This window comes from Ischnura elegans, chromosome 8 (assembly GCF_921293095.1).
Source record: "Ischnura elegans chromosome 8, ioIscEleg1.1, whole genome shotgun sequence".
Taxonomy (NCBI): Eukaryota; Metazoa; Arthropoda; class Insecta; order Odonata; family Coenagrionidae; genus Ischnura; species Ischnura elegans.
In genome coordinates, this window is record NC_060253.1 from 110,605,742 (window position 1) to 110,618,833 (window position 13,092).

Below are 13,092 nucleotides of genomic sequence, written 5' to 3' on the forward strand. Positions count from 1 at the left end.
CATGTTTCATCATATGGTCGATTAAATTGTTGCGTCTTGTTACCAAGGTTCTCAAAAGATCCCACTTTAGGACTTCTGCTATCTATCAGATCTTTACAATTTTTCTAGGGATGTGCGAGTACTCGAAAATCCGAGTCGACTCGAGTAGTTGGTACTAGATTCGAGTGTTTTGTGTCGCGTTACGAATGTCGAGTCGAGTAGTTTCGGTTACAGAACTGTCGAGGCCAGTAAGTTCAGAAATCTACCGACAGGAGGCTCTATCATGATGCTCATGTAATAATAACGTTAATGAAGTCGATAAGTCGTTCTAATGCCTTAGCCTAGGAGTTTCACCTTTTGTATCCGTAGCAGTCATCCACTACAGTTGTCCACGTGGGCGCCGAATACCTTTTCGTCAGCCGCGGCGGCCGACCGTCTTCCAACCTGGTGGCGTAGTAGGTGTGGACCGCTGCATCGCGCATACTTTCTTATGCGATACTTTTACTCCCGACCATACTTTCTTTACTCAAACTCCGAGAGAATACGTAAAAATTGTTAGAATTTCTTTGGAAGAAAGCTACTTTAGGTTTTTGCGGACAATGCCGTTTCTCAGCCTTTTTGAATATTATGTACGTCCGACGTTGATTTTCATTTATTCCATTGTTGTGTTTAGTTTCCTTCTTGAACAAACAAAAAACTGGTCACTATGGTTGACTAAACGAATTAAGGAATAATCGAAAAAAAAATTTGGTCAGTAAAGCTAAAGCTAAGTTCAAAAGTTCGTTCGCTTCCCCCACTTAAAGGTCATTAGGATTCAAGATCCATTAAAATCGTAGATATAAATATCAATAAAAAACACCCAACGTACACAAATCTTGCAACTTTGGGAAAAATACTTGTCCAGTCACACAGGTTTGTTGCGAAAGACAATTTTCTGCAGGAAATAATACTGCAACATTGAGACGATAAAACCTGCTGCCTGAGCATGTAGAACAATTCGTTTTCCTGCAATAGAATTTGAAAGATCAAATATAACATGATTCATTTACGTTTATTATATTTATTGCAATTTCACCCATGCCATCACAGGGGGCTCTTCTGAGCAGTTTGGATGCATACATTAATTAAATTGACGACATATCACTATTAATTTCAATTGCGCTTATTGAACTGTTTAAGACCCATTAATTTTCATTAATCTCCTAATTTTTACATAATTACCATCAAAGATCCTCCTTATCTATGCCGTTTTAGATCAAACTAAGCATTCAGAAAAGAAAATTCACGAGGAAATAGGAAAAATGAGAATATTTTGGAGCATGCATTTTGGAGTCTTGCCTGGTCCAGGAATTAACCATACCCGACTCGACTCGATACTCGCGAGTAGTTGTCAACTCGACTCGAGATCGAAAAGTACTCCTCGCACATCCCTAAATTTCTACGTAACACTACATTTCGAAAACTTCTAATCTTGATTTCTCCGCTGCTTTCATATTCCATGCCTCACTACCATAAAGATTGTAAGTCATAATAAACTGCTTACAAGCCTCAACGTCTATATTTTTAGCTGTGTTATTAAAGTGCTTGCACAATTTCCTGAGTATTTATAAATAATTTCTTAATTAACATAAACATACAAATTATTCATAGGTACACATAATCAAGGAGTGTGTTGTTCCCCGCATAGGCCATGTCAGCAGGTGACATCATTTTAATATTAAATTTTTTAGCAACATTTTCCATTTTTTTAATACAGCACCCCATCCCAATACTCAATATACAATTTAACTACCAAATATGCAATGGAATATACAATAACAATAAGCTATAAAATATGAAGTAAAACTTTTTATTCGTTGATATATTACCCGTATTTTAACTTTATTTTATCAATACATCATAGTGAAATATACGCTTGCTTCACGAGGCACACTTTTTCAGATATTAATTTTATCATTGCCATGTTCATTAACTTTCACGATTTTTTCCCCAGATTTTTTCTATTGTCATTCCATTACATCTTTTTATGATAATGCACGCCAGTCCAAAGTACTTGCAAGACAGGCCGGAGAGTTTCGCAGCGCTGAAAACAGATTGCGCGACGGCGGCGGTACCCACACGTTGGGACACAAAAGTTAGAGCCGCTTTGAGTACAGGAGGAGAGAGGAATGAGAAGAAGCCATAAGCTTGGACTTAATAGGAGAGTTTTAAGTCCACCGTGACGCAGCGTAGTGCCTCATTTGTCACCGTAATGGTTTTGAACTAATGCTAGCTCCACACACACACTCAAAGTCTAAGACCATTTATCGACTTCACAGCCCAGAAGTCGGTCGCAACACCCAACCAAGAAACACCCTCTCACAGGAGTACCTAACATTACTCATAAAAACTACTCACTCAGAAATTACGCTCGTGTTATCATCGGAGTTAATCATCAATGATGGAATAAACAGAATTCGAACCTAATAAAGTAATAAGTAAAGCAGTACGATTCGTCAAAAACTGCAAAGAGCAAGCAGAAAGCGTTACACAGTTTTAAACAAATTAAACTTGGAGCCGCCACAGATTCGGAAGCTGCACGCTAGGCTAAGATTGCTCTAACAATAGGGTAGTTACCTTCTTCAAAGAAAACGAAAGGCATTGATTGCGATTCGTTACCCACCATTAGTGTATTCATAATTTACAAATTGTTTGGTTTTATTAATCCCAGCTTAGACGAATGGCAATGGTCAATTTTAACTTCATTTGAAAAAGGCGCCCATGCGATTCCACTCCACGTGACGTCACAGGGACCGTAGACTCCATACGAGTAGATAGGAGTTATACATCGTCTGAGAAATCCAATGCATGCGTGAGGCACAGAGCTCAGGGAAACATCTCTCAATAATCACCTATTAAAACTGCCTATGGTCGGAAAGTTTCCTTCGTTTGATAAGGTATTAATAATCCTTATTTAAGCCAAGCGCTACCACCTAGCAGGGTACTCTGTTACCTACTAGCAGCCTGCATCGCAGCGACGCACTTACGCTCGCCCCAAGGTCACCTCACACGGCGACAGCGGGAACCAGAATGACGTCACACGGGGTTTTCCCAGCATTCATACTTAGCCGTCGCGTTTTCGCACGCTTGAAAATTTTCAAATTTCATTTGATCGCGAAAAATATATATCGTCATTTAAAATTCTAAAAGTGTGAAATATGCACTCCAGGAGTAATAATATTTCAATTTAGGCAATAAAAAATTATAGGAAACCACGCCGTTAAGAATTCAAGAGCGACAAGGAGAAAGGCTCACTATATTGCCAGCTCCGACAGAAACATATCTTGTATGATGTTGGGCACGATATGGCGGAAGTTCATAATAATATTAAAAAGAGACATAGCCATATTTCCACTTAGTTTTATTATTACACAACGCGTTTCGTCGTTACAAACAACATTATCAAGTGTGAAAAAACACTTTTGATAATGTTTCTTGCAACGACGAAACGCGTTGTATAAGAATAAAACTAAGTGGAAATATGGCAATGTCTCATTTTCATAATAATCCGACAGAAACGATGGGTAAGGAGAGAAGATAGTGCGCCAAACGGAGGGGTATAGAAACTCTTTTTCTCGCAATCAATAAAGTACTTGAATGAAACGCGCGCATTTCCTGTTTTTTAACGGTTGATATCCTAACACCACCTTCCACACCCTCATTAAGGAGTGGTATGCAGAGGTGGAAATATGTTACTGCTTCCCCATCTGCGATTAAAAGTGCCTCCTGGCGGATAGAATTCGGTTGATACCTAAATTTTGAAACAAAACCCCATCTACCTAAGAAAATCTTTCGTTGTGTGGACGAAAAGTTTTGCTTTAGCTGAACTTTCATTTTCCCCTTTCTTTTCATTTTCCCTCGGGGCGAATAAAATAGTTCGAGCGAGAATAAGAACCGCTGAGATGAAACTAAAAACAGTTGATTATGGGCGACCGTTGAAACTCTAGTTATATAATAACAATTGCAACGCGTGGAAAAACTTCACGAACATTATTCGCCAGGAAAGTATTACATCATTTTTTAAAGAAATAATTATATTGACATACTTTTTGTGTTTTTAGACTGATTAACGATTTCTCAATTTATTACTCGACTATATTGCCTTCGAATCGTCATGCTTTTATTAAACGAATACTTTTATATCAATATTAAAGTGTCTATTTCACCAATCAAAATAAAAAACAGTGACCTATTCGACCGTAAATAAAACAAAAGAGGGGCATTGCATTCAAAACTGAAATGATATCCTCAGTCGTATTTTTGGCGTTAATGACCCGAGATGTTTGATGGGTCATAAATCAATGACAGCTTGAAAGACGCTCATTCAGTGGTGACGATAGCAGTCGCCTAAATGGCGAAGAAAATTGGCCAGATATGAGAAGAAAATAACGAGAGATAAATAACAGGGTGACAACTTTGACACCCGTAATTTTGAATTGAGGAAAATCCGACGAAATTTCAAAACCAGGAAATGGGACAGGAATTCAAGACACGAACGGAAGCCAATAGATGATAGAGACTTCGTTCTAGTCTATCTCCAACTCTATGAGCCAGAGCATGAGCAATATAAAATGAAAATGTTCATCTCCACCCCCTCAAGCATTAGAGTACACTTTTGCATATTAGGTTGGAGTAGTGGCCTGACACCCCGTCGGCTTGGCTGATCAATATAACATATATCACTCACTGAAAATAAAGCGAGTGCAACGAACCCTATTATGGATTGCAAATTAATGCTCTATCATCCCAAGCGAGGCACGCGGTTGCTAAGGCAACGGTGATTGGGGAGCAAGTCACGTCCAGCGCTCATATTTCAGCAATAACCATCGAGGGGACAGCACTCGCAAAGTAAATTATCAATTCGGAGCGCGGCACAAAATCATTTTTGTGACTGCACGCACTTGAAACGTGACCAGACCTTGAGCTCCAGCAGAAGTGCCCCTCAGTATTCCACGCGGGACGCCGTGGACCTTCGCCCTGACATTGCGCACGGCCAGACCGCAATGACATAAAAACCAGAGTTGGGAAAGTTGCCAAACTGGTATCTTAATTTCATTAATTTTATGGCCTTATGTTATATTTCATTATTTTTATGGCTTTATGCATTTTTTCATTAATTTTATGGCCTTCCCTTACACAGTCACGGATACATTAGTGACATAGAACCCAATTTGCGTAATTTAATGAGTTATGTTTAAAAAATAAAGTAAATTGAGCGAAAAAAGTAAAGGTATGAAACATAGTAAAACTAATATTAAAACTAAAAATAATAAATAAAATAAGAATTGGTACTTTGAATACAATTACAGAGACGCAATCATCCGAAGAACATCGGACTGGCAGAAACAATAACAAACTATTTCGAGTAATCAATATACTTAATTCAAAAGGTTGAAATGAAGGTGGATGATTGAAATAATATGGAGAATAATATAAAAGTAAATTACAGAGAAAGACCCTTCTATTTTATAAGGACTTTGCATTCCGACAGCATATAAAATTGATATCAACGGAGGAGCAAGGCTGTATGTGCTCGAGGAAGACTTTGAATGCAACCAAAATATTTACCTCAGGAAGTTATCAAATTTTTAGAACTTGGGTTATGCTAGTGACCCATCATGCTCAACGAGTCCACAGAGCGGCAATAAGCCCTGACGTTCGCCGTCAGGATATGTGACATACGGTTTATTTGCGCAGTACCTACGGCGAACCGCGGTCACAGCACTATTGGGCAATTTGCGGAATGCGGTCGCTTGTAACTAACGGATCGGATGAAATTTGCACAGTCCAGATGACCCGGGATAGAATATTTGCTAATGCAGCATTTCCACATGTATTTACTTATATTATCAATAAATATGTACAAAGTTAAGCCCTGAGGACGGTTTAAAATAAACAGAAACGTTGGCTATAACTTTTTTGCATAAAATACGTTGACCTACACTCCAAAAAATATTTTAACATGAATTAAACGAGGTCAAGATATGGAGAAAAAAAAAGAAGAAAAAAGAAAAAAATAATAATTTACTTATTTTACAATATGTAGCTGCTCTAGGCATCTGCACGATATAATTACAGAAGATCAAACCGTATAATTTTTATACCAAGTCGAGATTTAAGACTAAAATAAAGAAATGAAATCGATACCAATCCTGATACGAAATCCTGATTTCTGCGCACGGCTGATCTTCGATTAAACAATAGCAAGCATTAAGCATATGTGCAGAATTTGCAGAGCCTTGTTTACAATATCTTAACTTGAATAAACTCGGCGTAACTTAAATGCTGAAAAATCTCATAAAGAGCGTCTGTTTACAATGACTTAAAATCTCGGCGGACCTCTACTTGATATACACATCATACATGAGAACAAAAAAAATCACCAATATTACACCTTATGTGCTAAAATGATAGAATCAATCGCTCTGGTCAAGTTAAGTTGCTGTGAAAGGGGCCAAAAAAAAACGGGTGGAAACTTATAATTTGCAACAACTGATTTTCGCTAACTAACCGCATTCCTTTAAGCAAAATTCAATTCCTTAAAAATCACTTCAGAATTTCGATAAACTACATAAATCATCGACCGATAGGCTAAATAAAATTGGAATGAGCTGCTAATTGGCTTAAATTAAATTAAGAAGCATATCTCCTGAAGCCGATTCAAAAAGTGATTTGCGTTACCGGTTATTCTGTTCACCAGGCCAACAATCGCCTGGGGGAGAAGATTCGTGCTATCATGTCCGAACACGTATTAATAGTGGGTCGCCCACCACTCCTCTTTCTTATCAGGTCCTCAGACAGCTTAAGACACATTCTCCTCCCCAATGATGGTTGCCCGGTCAACAGAAAAACCCGCATCGAATGTTTCTGTTTAAATTGGCTTTTGAAAACACTTTAAATCAATGGAATAATTCTGAGCCTTCAAAGTGCAAACCTTTGCCTTACCATCTTACTACGGGCCAATTATTTCATACACAGGGTGGAAAAAAATTATGTCACGCAATTTTAACCCTGGATAGCAGATGACAGCGAATAAGGGCTCAGGGGAGCCCTTCGAGGATACAACGCACCGGGGCCGGGAACCAAGCCTGTGGCGTATACGCCCCATCACTCGGGGAGGGGGAGGAGAGGAAGGGAAAAGGAAAGAGGCGCCGCCGCGATAAATAGCAGATGACAGTATGAACCATAATTACTAATGATGTTTTGGTCGAAGACGCACCATTTTTTAACTATAAAAACTTTGAGCCAAGCGCTCCGATTGGCCGCGAGTTTGCCCTGTTTGGTGGGTGCTCTGGACAACTCATGAATGGTTTGTCTGCCGGAGATCGCGATGTATCCATGGCATCCGTCTCGCGGCCAAGACGCTTGACTCATAGTTCCTACACTTCGTTTAAAAATTGTGCGTTTTCGACCTAATCACTATTAGCCATTTTGGTTCTTACTGGTATCAGTTATTCAGGGTTAGAATTTCGTGACATAATTTTACTCCATCCTTTATAGATAATAACCTAAAATGATGATTTATTGGGAAGGCGGATAATATGATTAGGAATATCGTTATCACTAGCTTTACTACCACATGATTGGCTTAAAGGTATTCTCTTTCTCCGAGGTAAATTTGAAAAACCATCAGTTCTTAGGATCGGGTTGGTGCGATGGCTAGATAATTGGCTTCCAACCCCGTAGGCCCGGGTTCAAAACCCGGTAACGGCAGAGATCTTTTAGATACTTCCTGATCCCCACTTGAGTGCTCTGTACCAACACTCCGTCTATCGGATGGGATATAAAGCAATAGTCTCCTCAGGTTAAGAGCACGCTAATGCCGACGCCGGGTTTCACTCCGCCCTTCCTTCCCTCAAGGCGCAAATTACATAGGCTGTCGGTCGCCTCCTCTGAATAACATGCCAATGAGTTCGTCTTGAGCAATGATAACATAGCTGTTATAACAAAGTTAGAGAAGGATTTATGAAGATTCACATATAATATGATTAAGATAATGGATTAATATCAGGTGAAAATAAGCAAAAATAATGTAATGAGGAAGTACTGAGAAAGTAAGCAGAAGAAAAAAGCCTCGGAAAAACATGGATAAGAAGTCAAACAACCGAATCGGCTATGTCTTGAGACATTACGGCCTGTTGAAGATTATCGTTAGTGGGAAAATAAATATCAAGAATGGAAATGGAAGATCTGGAATAAAATATATGGTTCACGTGTAAAAAGATGAAAAAGGGAAGAAATACGTAGGCGTGAAAATATTCACTGAGGGAACAACTGAATGGAGATATGCGTCAAAGGAATCTTAGGATTATTATAAAAAATTAATAAAAACGCCATTTTGGGATATCGACCAATGAGGATGAAGATGATGAGTAGAGATATGTGAAAATCGCACTTTCATTTTTATTTTATCGCACTTTCAATTACAGTTTATCGCATATTGTAGCGTCTATTTTTTATTTTCATAATGAGGTAGATGACGATAAAATGCAGTGAAACACAGTTATATGACAAATTACAGAATATTTTAAATAATTATGTTGTATAACAATAATAAATTAAGGAACAAGACATATAGTGGCGGAGGTGTAGCTTGCCCGCGCCAACTTGTAGTTCGCGGCCACGTAGAGTCCCAGCCAACCATTCTAGCAGCTGGCTAGTCGCTCACATGCGTGTCGGCGGAGCATTTAAACTGCGATCGGCACAAAATGTACGAATTTTGCCGTCGAAAAGGCAAATTTGCGTAAAAATATCGTAAAAATCCAGCCATTGCATCTATGTCGCATTTATTTGCGCACATCGCATCTACATCGCATTTCCGATTTTCACGCATCTCTAATGATGAGGAGTTACGAGGGACAAAGTTCTCAGGCATCTACATCTCTATCCATGCATATAAAACCTATAAATCCGCTCCAATGGGCGTGTGGCAGGGGTGGTAGGACAGCAGCTGTTATCTGAAAAAGGAAATGAGCGTTCGAAGTATTCATTCAAGTCCTTCGATGCTCGGAGGAAAAACGAATTCCCACACCTATCCTTTCGGCAAAATATCTCTCTTAATTCATAATTCCTGTCTGATGCGGAAATATAAGTAGTTATTTTTAATTGGAATTCTTTCTGCGTCGCTCTGAAATAGGTACATCTATCCTTAATCGCTCAAGCAATCTAAGCTTGAAGCGTGGCCTTCAAAATTCTAGCGGCTCCCAGATTAATTCGTTTAAAATTTGTCAAAAGTTTCACGTACGCCCATGGCTATTTTTGAAGAATCGGGCTTCTTTCCTGTGGAAGTTAAGATATTAAGTTCACGGTTTAAGTCTTTCTGCGCCAGATTCCACATGCTCAATTATTCACATTCTTGATATATGATATCGTAAGATTCGGTGACAGGTAGAAAAGAGACGAGTAAAGGTGTTATGCAAGGCGAGCGAGAATGAGGCAAGTGTGAGGGAGGGGTGATGTGTTATTCGTTTAACTCACGGCGGCGGCACGTGTACAGATTCGAAGGGAAAGCTTATGAAGCCAAGCAGGAACTTAGAGCGTCTGGAAATTGTTACAATAACCTTTGGTGTGGGAAATTGAGTTCATCTTTATCGCTTTTAGTGGTCGTGAATAAAACTAACTTATGTGGGTATGGGAATGCTTCCAAAAATCCCAATAAGAGAAAAGAGCAGTAAAGATTGATGTTCACTTAAAATATCATCACTATCACAAGGCCCCTGCTCATATTTATTTCAGCGTTAACATCGCTCCAATTAGGGAATAACTAATATTATCATTACTGAGAGATAGTTAAGTATTTTAAAGTTATTTCCTAGCCGAATGAAAAACTTTATAAAGTTCAAGTTAATTTCAAATGTTTTTCACCTTTCCGTTTTTTATTTAGAGTTTCACATCACTATAGCGATCGTTTACTCCTTAAATAACATTCGATACGAATGGAAACAATGTTATTTCGTCGTGGAGCATTTTTACCCTCTTCAACCGTTTTCAAATATTTTGGAAAGAGTCTCTGTTGGGCGCCGTTGTTGCTCTCAATTGGAACTAAACTGATCTTTGGAGTTGGGTCACGTTTCCGAGATGGGTGCGTATTTTTATGCGGAGGGATATTCTGAATGGGGTGACTTGGTCGTTTCGACTTGGGTTGCGGAGCCTAACTTCTTTATGAAGCGCCCCAAAATGAGTTCGATACGTGCACGCCCCACATGCATTGCGGCACCCAGCTGAAGCCCTCATTTCAATTTGCCCCCCTATTGCATTTTAACTGTAGAGAGTATTTACGAGAAGTAAACTCAGATTAATCATTTGCCATACCTCAATGGCTCCTTTTGACGTATCCCTAAATAACTTCCATCGAATCAATTACTTTGGAGAGAGAAAGAGCCAAGGCAGGGATCCTTCCCCAACTTCTTGCACCGCGCCTCAGCAGCTTCGATGATCGCGTGATTGTTATTAAATTTACGACTCTTAAGGCCGTTTTACACGGGGCACGGAATTGCGCAGGTTAGAGCTGCATTAATTTCTAAAATGGCGTAAAATTGCGCGAATGCATGAACAAAATTGGAACAGTGACTATTTTTCCATCTCACGTCCACCCATTCTCGCATGTGTTCTAGCAATTCAACGCTTTACACGACGCAATTTTGACTGCGCCTTCGTACACACGTCAGATTGTGCAAGTGCGTGCCCCGTGTAAAACGGCCTTTAGCGGAAGCCTGAGTTCGGGGAGCATGAGAAGCCTCTAGGAGTCCAATCTGGTCGGTATACGGTGGATGGCGGACATTTGCAATGTCTAGGCTGTTCAAGAAATCCACTGCGGCGTTCGTCAGGCGAATGTTAGGCTATAATGTGGGCGAATATTTACACACATTACGCGAAGTGCCACTAACAACTCCGATCAATTTGAAACTTAGGCTATTGTTGGCTGATCCAATAGGATACACGATAACTAATAAGTGCTGCTACCCTTTGCAGTACATTTCCCATCAGAAACCCTTTTATCGTTACTTTTTTTAACAGCCCTCGTATTTTCCCTTTCAAATATTTTTTCCACTTCATAATTCCAATTCCAAATTCCAATCATAATTTCGACACTGCTCTTTCCAATGCGGGTCTCGGCTCTGGGCTATGCAGCCACCTTGAGCTTTTTTGCGAAGATGTTAATTTACCTGTGGGTTGCATCTCAATTCAATCAATGCCCTAAATCATCAACATCATCATCATCACGGGTCAACAATCCTAGGATTGGTTTGACGCAGCTCTCCACTCAGTTCTCCTATCAGCTAATCTTTTCACACCTACGTATTTCTTCTCTTTCACATCTCTCTTTACTTGTTCCATATATTTTGTTCGAGGTCCTCCTTTTCCGTTCTTGCCTTCCACTTGCCCCTCGACGATTGTCTTCATCAGGTCATCATGTCTCAAGATGTGGCCTATAAGGTTGTTCCGTCTTCTAATTAAGGTTTTCATGAGGCTTCTCTTCTCTCCTACCCTTCTTAGGACTTCCTCGTTACTAACTCGGTCGATCCATTTGAATTTCATCATTCTTCTGTAGCACCACATTTCGAAGGTCTCTATCCTTGCTTTCTCCGCTGCGGTCATTGTCCATGCCTCACTTCCGTATAGGAGCATACTCCAAATGTAGGTTCTTATAAATTGTTTCTTTACTTCCATATTTAAGTTTCCCGCTGTAAGCAGGTCTCTCTTTTGGTGGAATGCTCTCTTCGCCTGAGCTATTCTGCTGATAATTTCTTTCTTACTTCTCCCGTCACTAGTTATCTTGCTTATGCCCTAAATATTCCTGAAAATATTTCCTGATTTTTTTGTCATCATATCTGCTACATGCTCAAAAATAATATAGTCGTGGTGGACAACGTGTCGGCAGATGGGGCCATTTGCACCACTCTCTGTCTTAAACTTAGATGGCGAGGTCAAATTTATGCATATAATTATTGAAAATGTAGAAAAATGAAACGCAACTGTAAAAGGATTTGGAATTTTACACATACCGCTTTGCGCAGCTTTAGCGCAAGTTTGAGGCTCTCAACCGGTTGCGGCTTTTTTGAAGTCCTTTCTCACTCGCGTTATAGATGGAGCGCTAGGGCCTAATATTTAGTACTATGAGCCTCGGTACAGTTGCCATGCGAACTAAGAAACCTAGATAGTGTAGTGGTCTGCCCAGTGTCCCGGAAAGCCGAAGGGCCGTGGTTCGATACCCGGTCCAGGGGAATATTTTCTCATGGCAATTCATGTACATTTCCCGCCGTTCACGCAGCTGGATTTGAAGTATTACACATTCTAAAGTTATTTTAGAACAAAACTATACGCTTGGGACGATTCCGAAATAAAGCCGCGTCTTTGTAAAAGGTAGTGGTGATTAGATAACAAAGAAGGATCGCAATGCGTAACTTAGCTGTATCAGCTCGATGTGTTAACCAAAACTGGCTGGCTCCTGTCTGCCAGTGCCCAGATGCCACTCTGGTTCAATCAAAGTGAGCTCACTCTTAAACCGATCTATAGCCTGATTTCATTCCGGACCGAGTCAGCCAAACCGATCTCAGAAGTTTAAAAAAAAGCGGGTCTCGGAATTCGATCGAACTTTGTAGTGCTATTGTCCATCGGGAGCTATCCTCGATTTACCTCTTAATGTAGCTTTTTATTTATATCCGAAATTAAAAAAAAATCTATTTAAACATTTAAAAGCGAAATGTATTCGTACTAAAGATTTTTCCACACATTAAAAAAGTCAGTGAAATTCATGGATGTAATGGTGAATAGCAGCCGGAAGGCCTCTGTAAAAATAAAGTTGACAGAAATTATGACCAAAAGTGCCGAAAACGAGACTCAAACCAGGGACGTCAGTATCGAAGTCTGTCACCGTAACCACTGGATTACGGCTCAAACAGCAACTGGTTCTTTCATGGGAATACAATTCACCAATTTATTTTTTTAATGCGTAGTTTGTTTAAATTGGTCATCTCATAATTTGGCGAACTTCAGGCGCTTATAGCTGTCCCGATAAACCAAGTTCACCCTAAACAGCCAGTTTACAATACATTTCATGTTATGTGCATTTGT

The 13,092-nt window shown here is 39.7% G+C and overlaps 1 protein-coding gene across 1 annotated transcript in view; it reads right to left on the reverse strand.

Annotated features, from left to right (window-relative positions):
* Positions 1–13,092, reverse strand: part of LOC124164480 — a 329,242-nt gene that overhangs the window by 196,259 nt on the left and 119,891 nt on the right. The gene's annotated exons all lie outside the window — the stretch shown is intronic.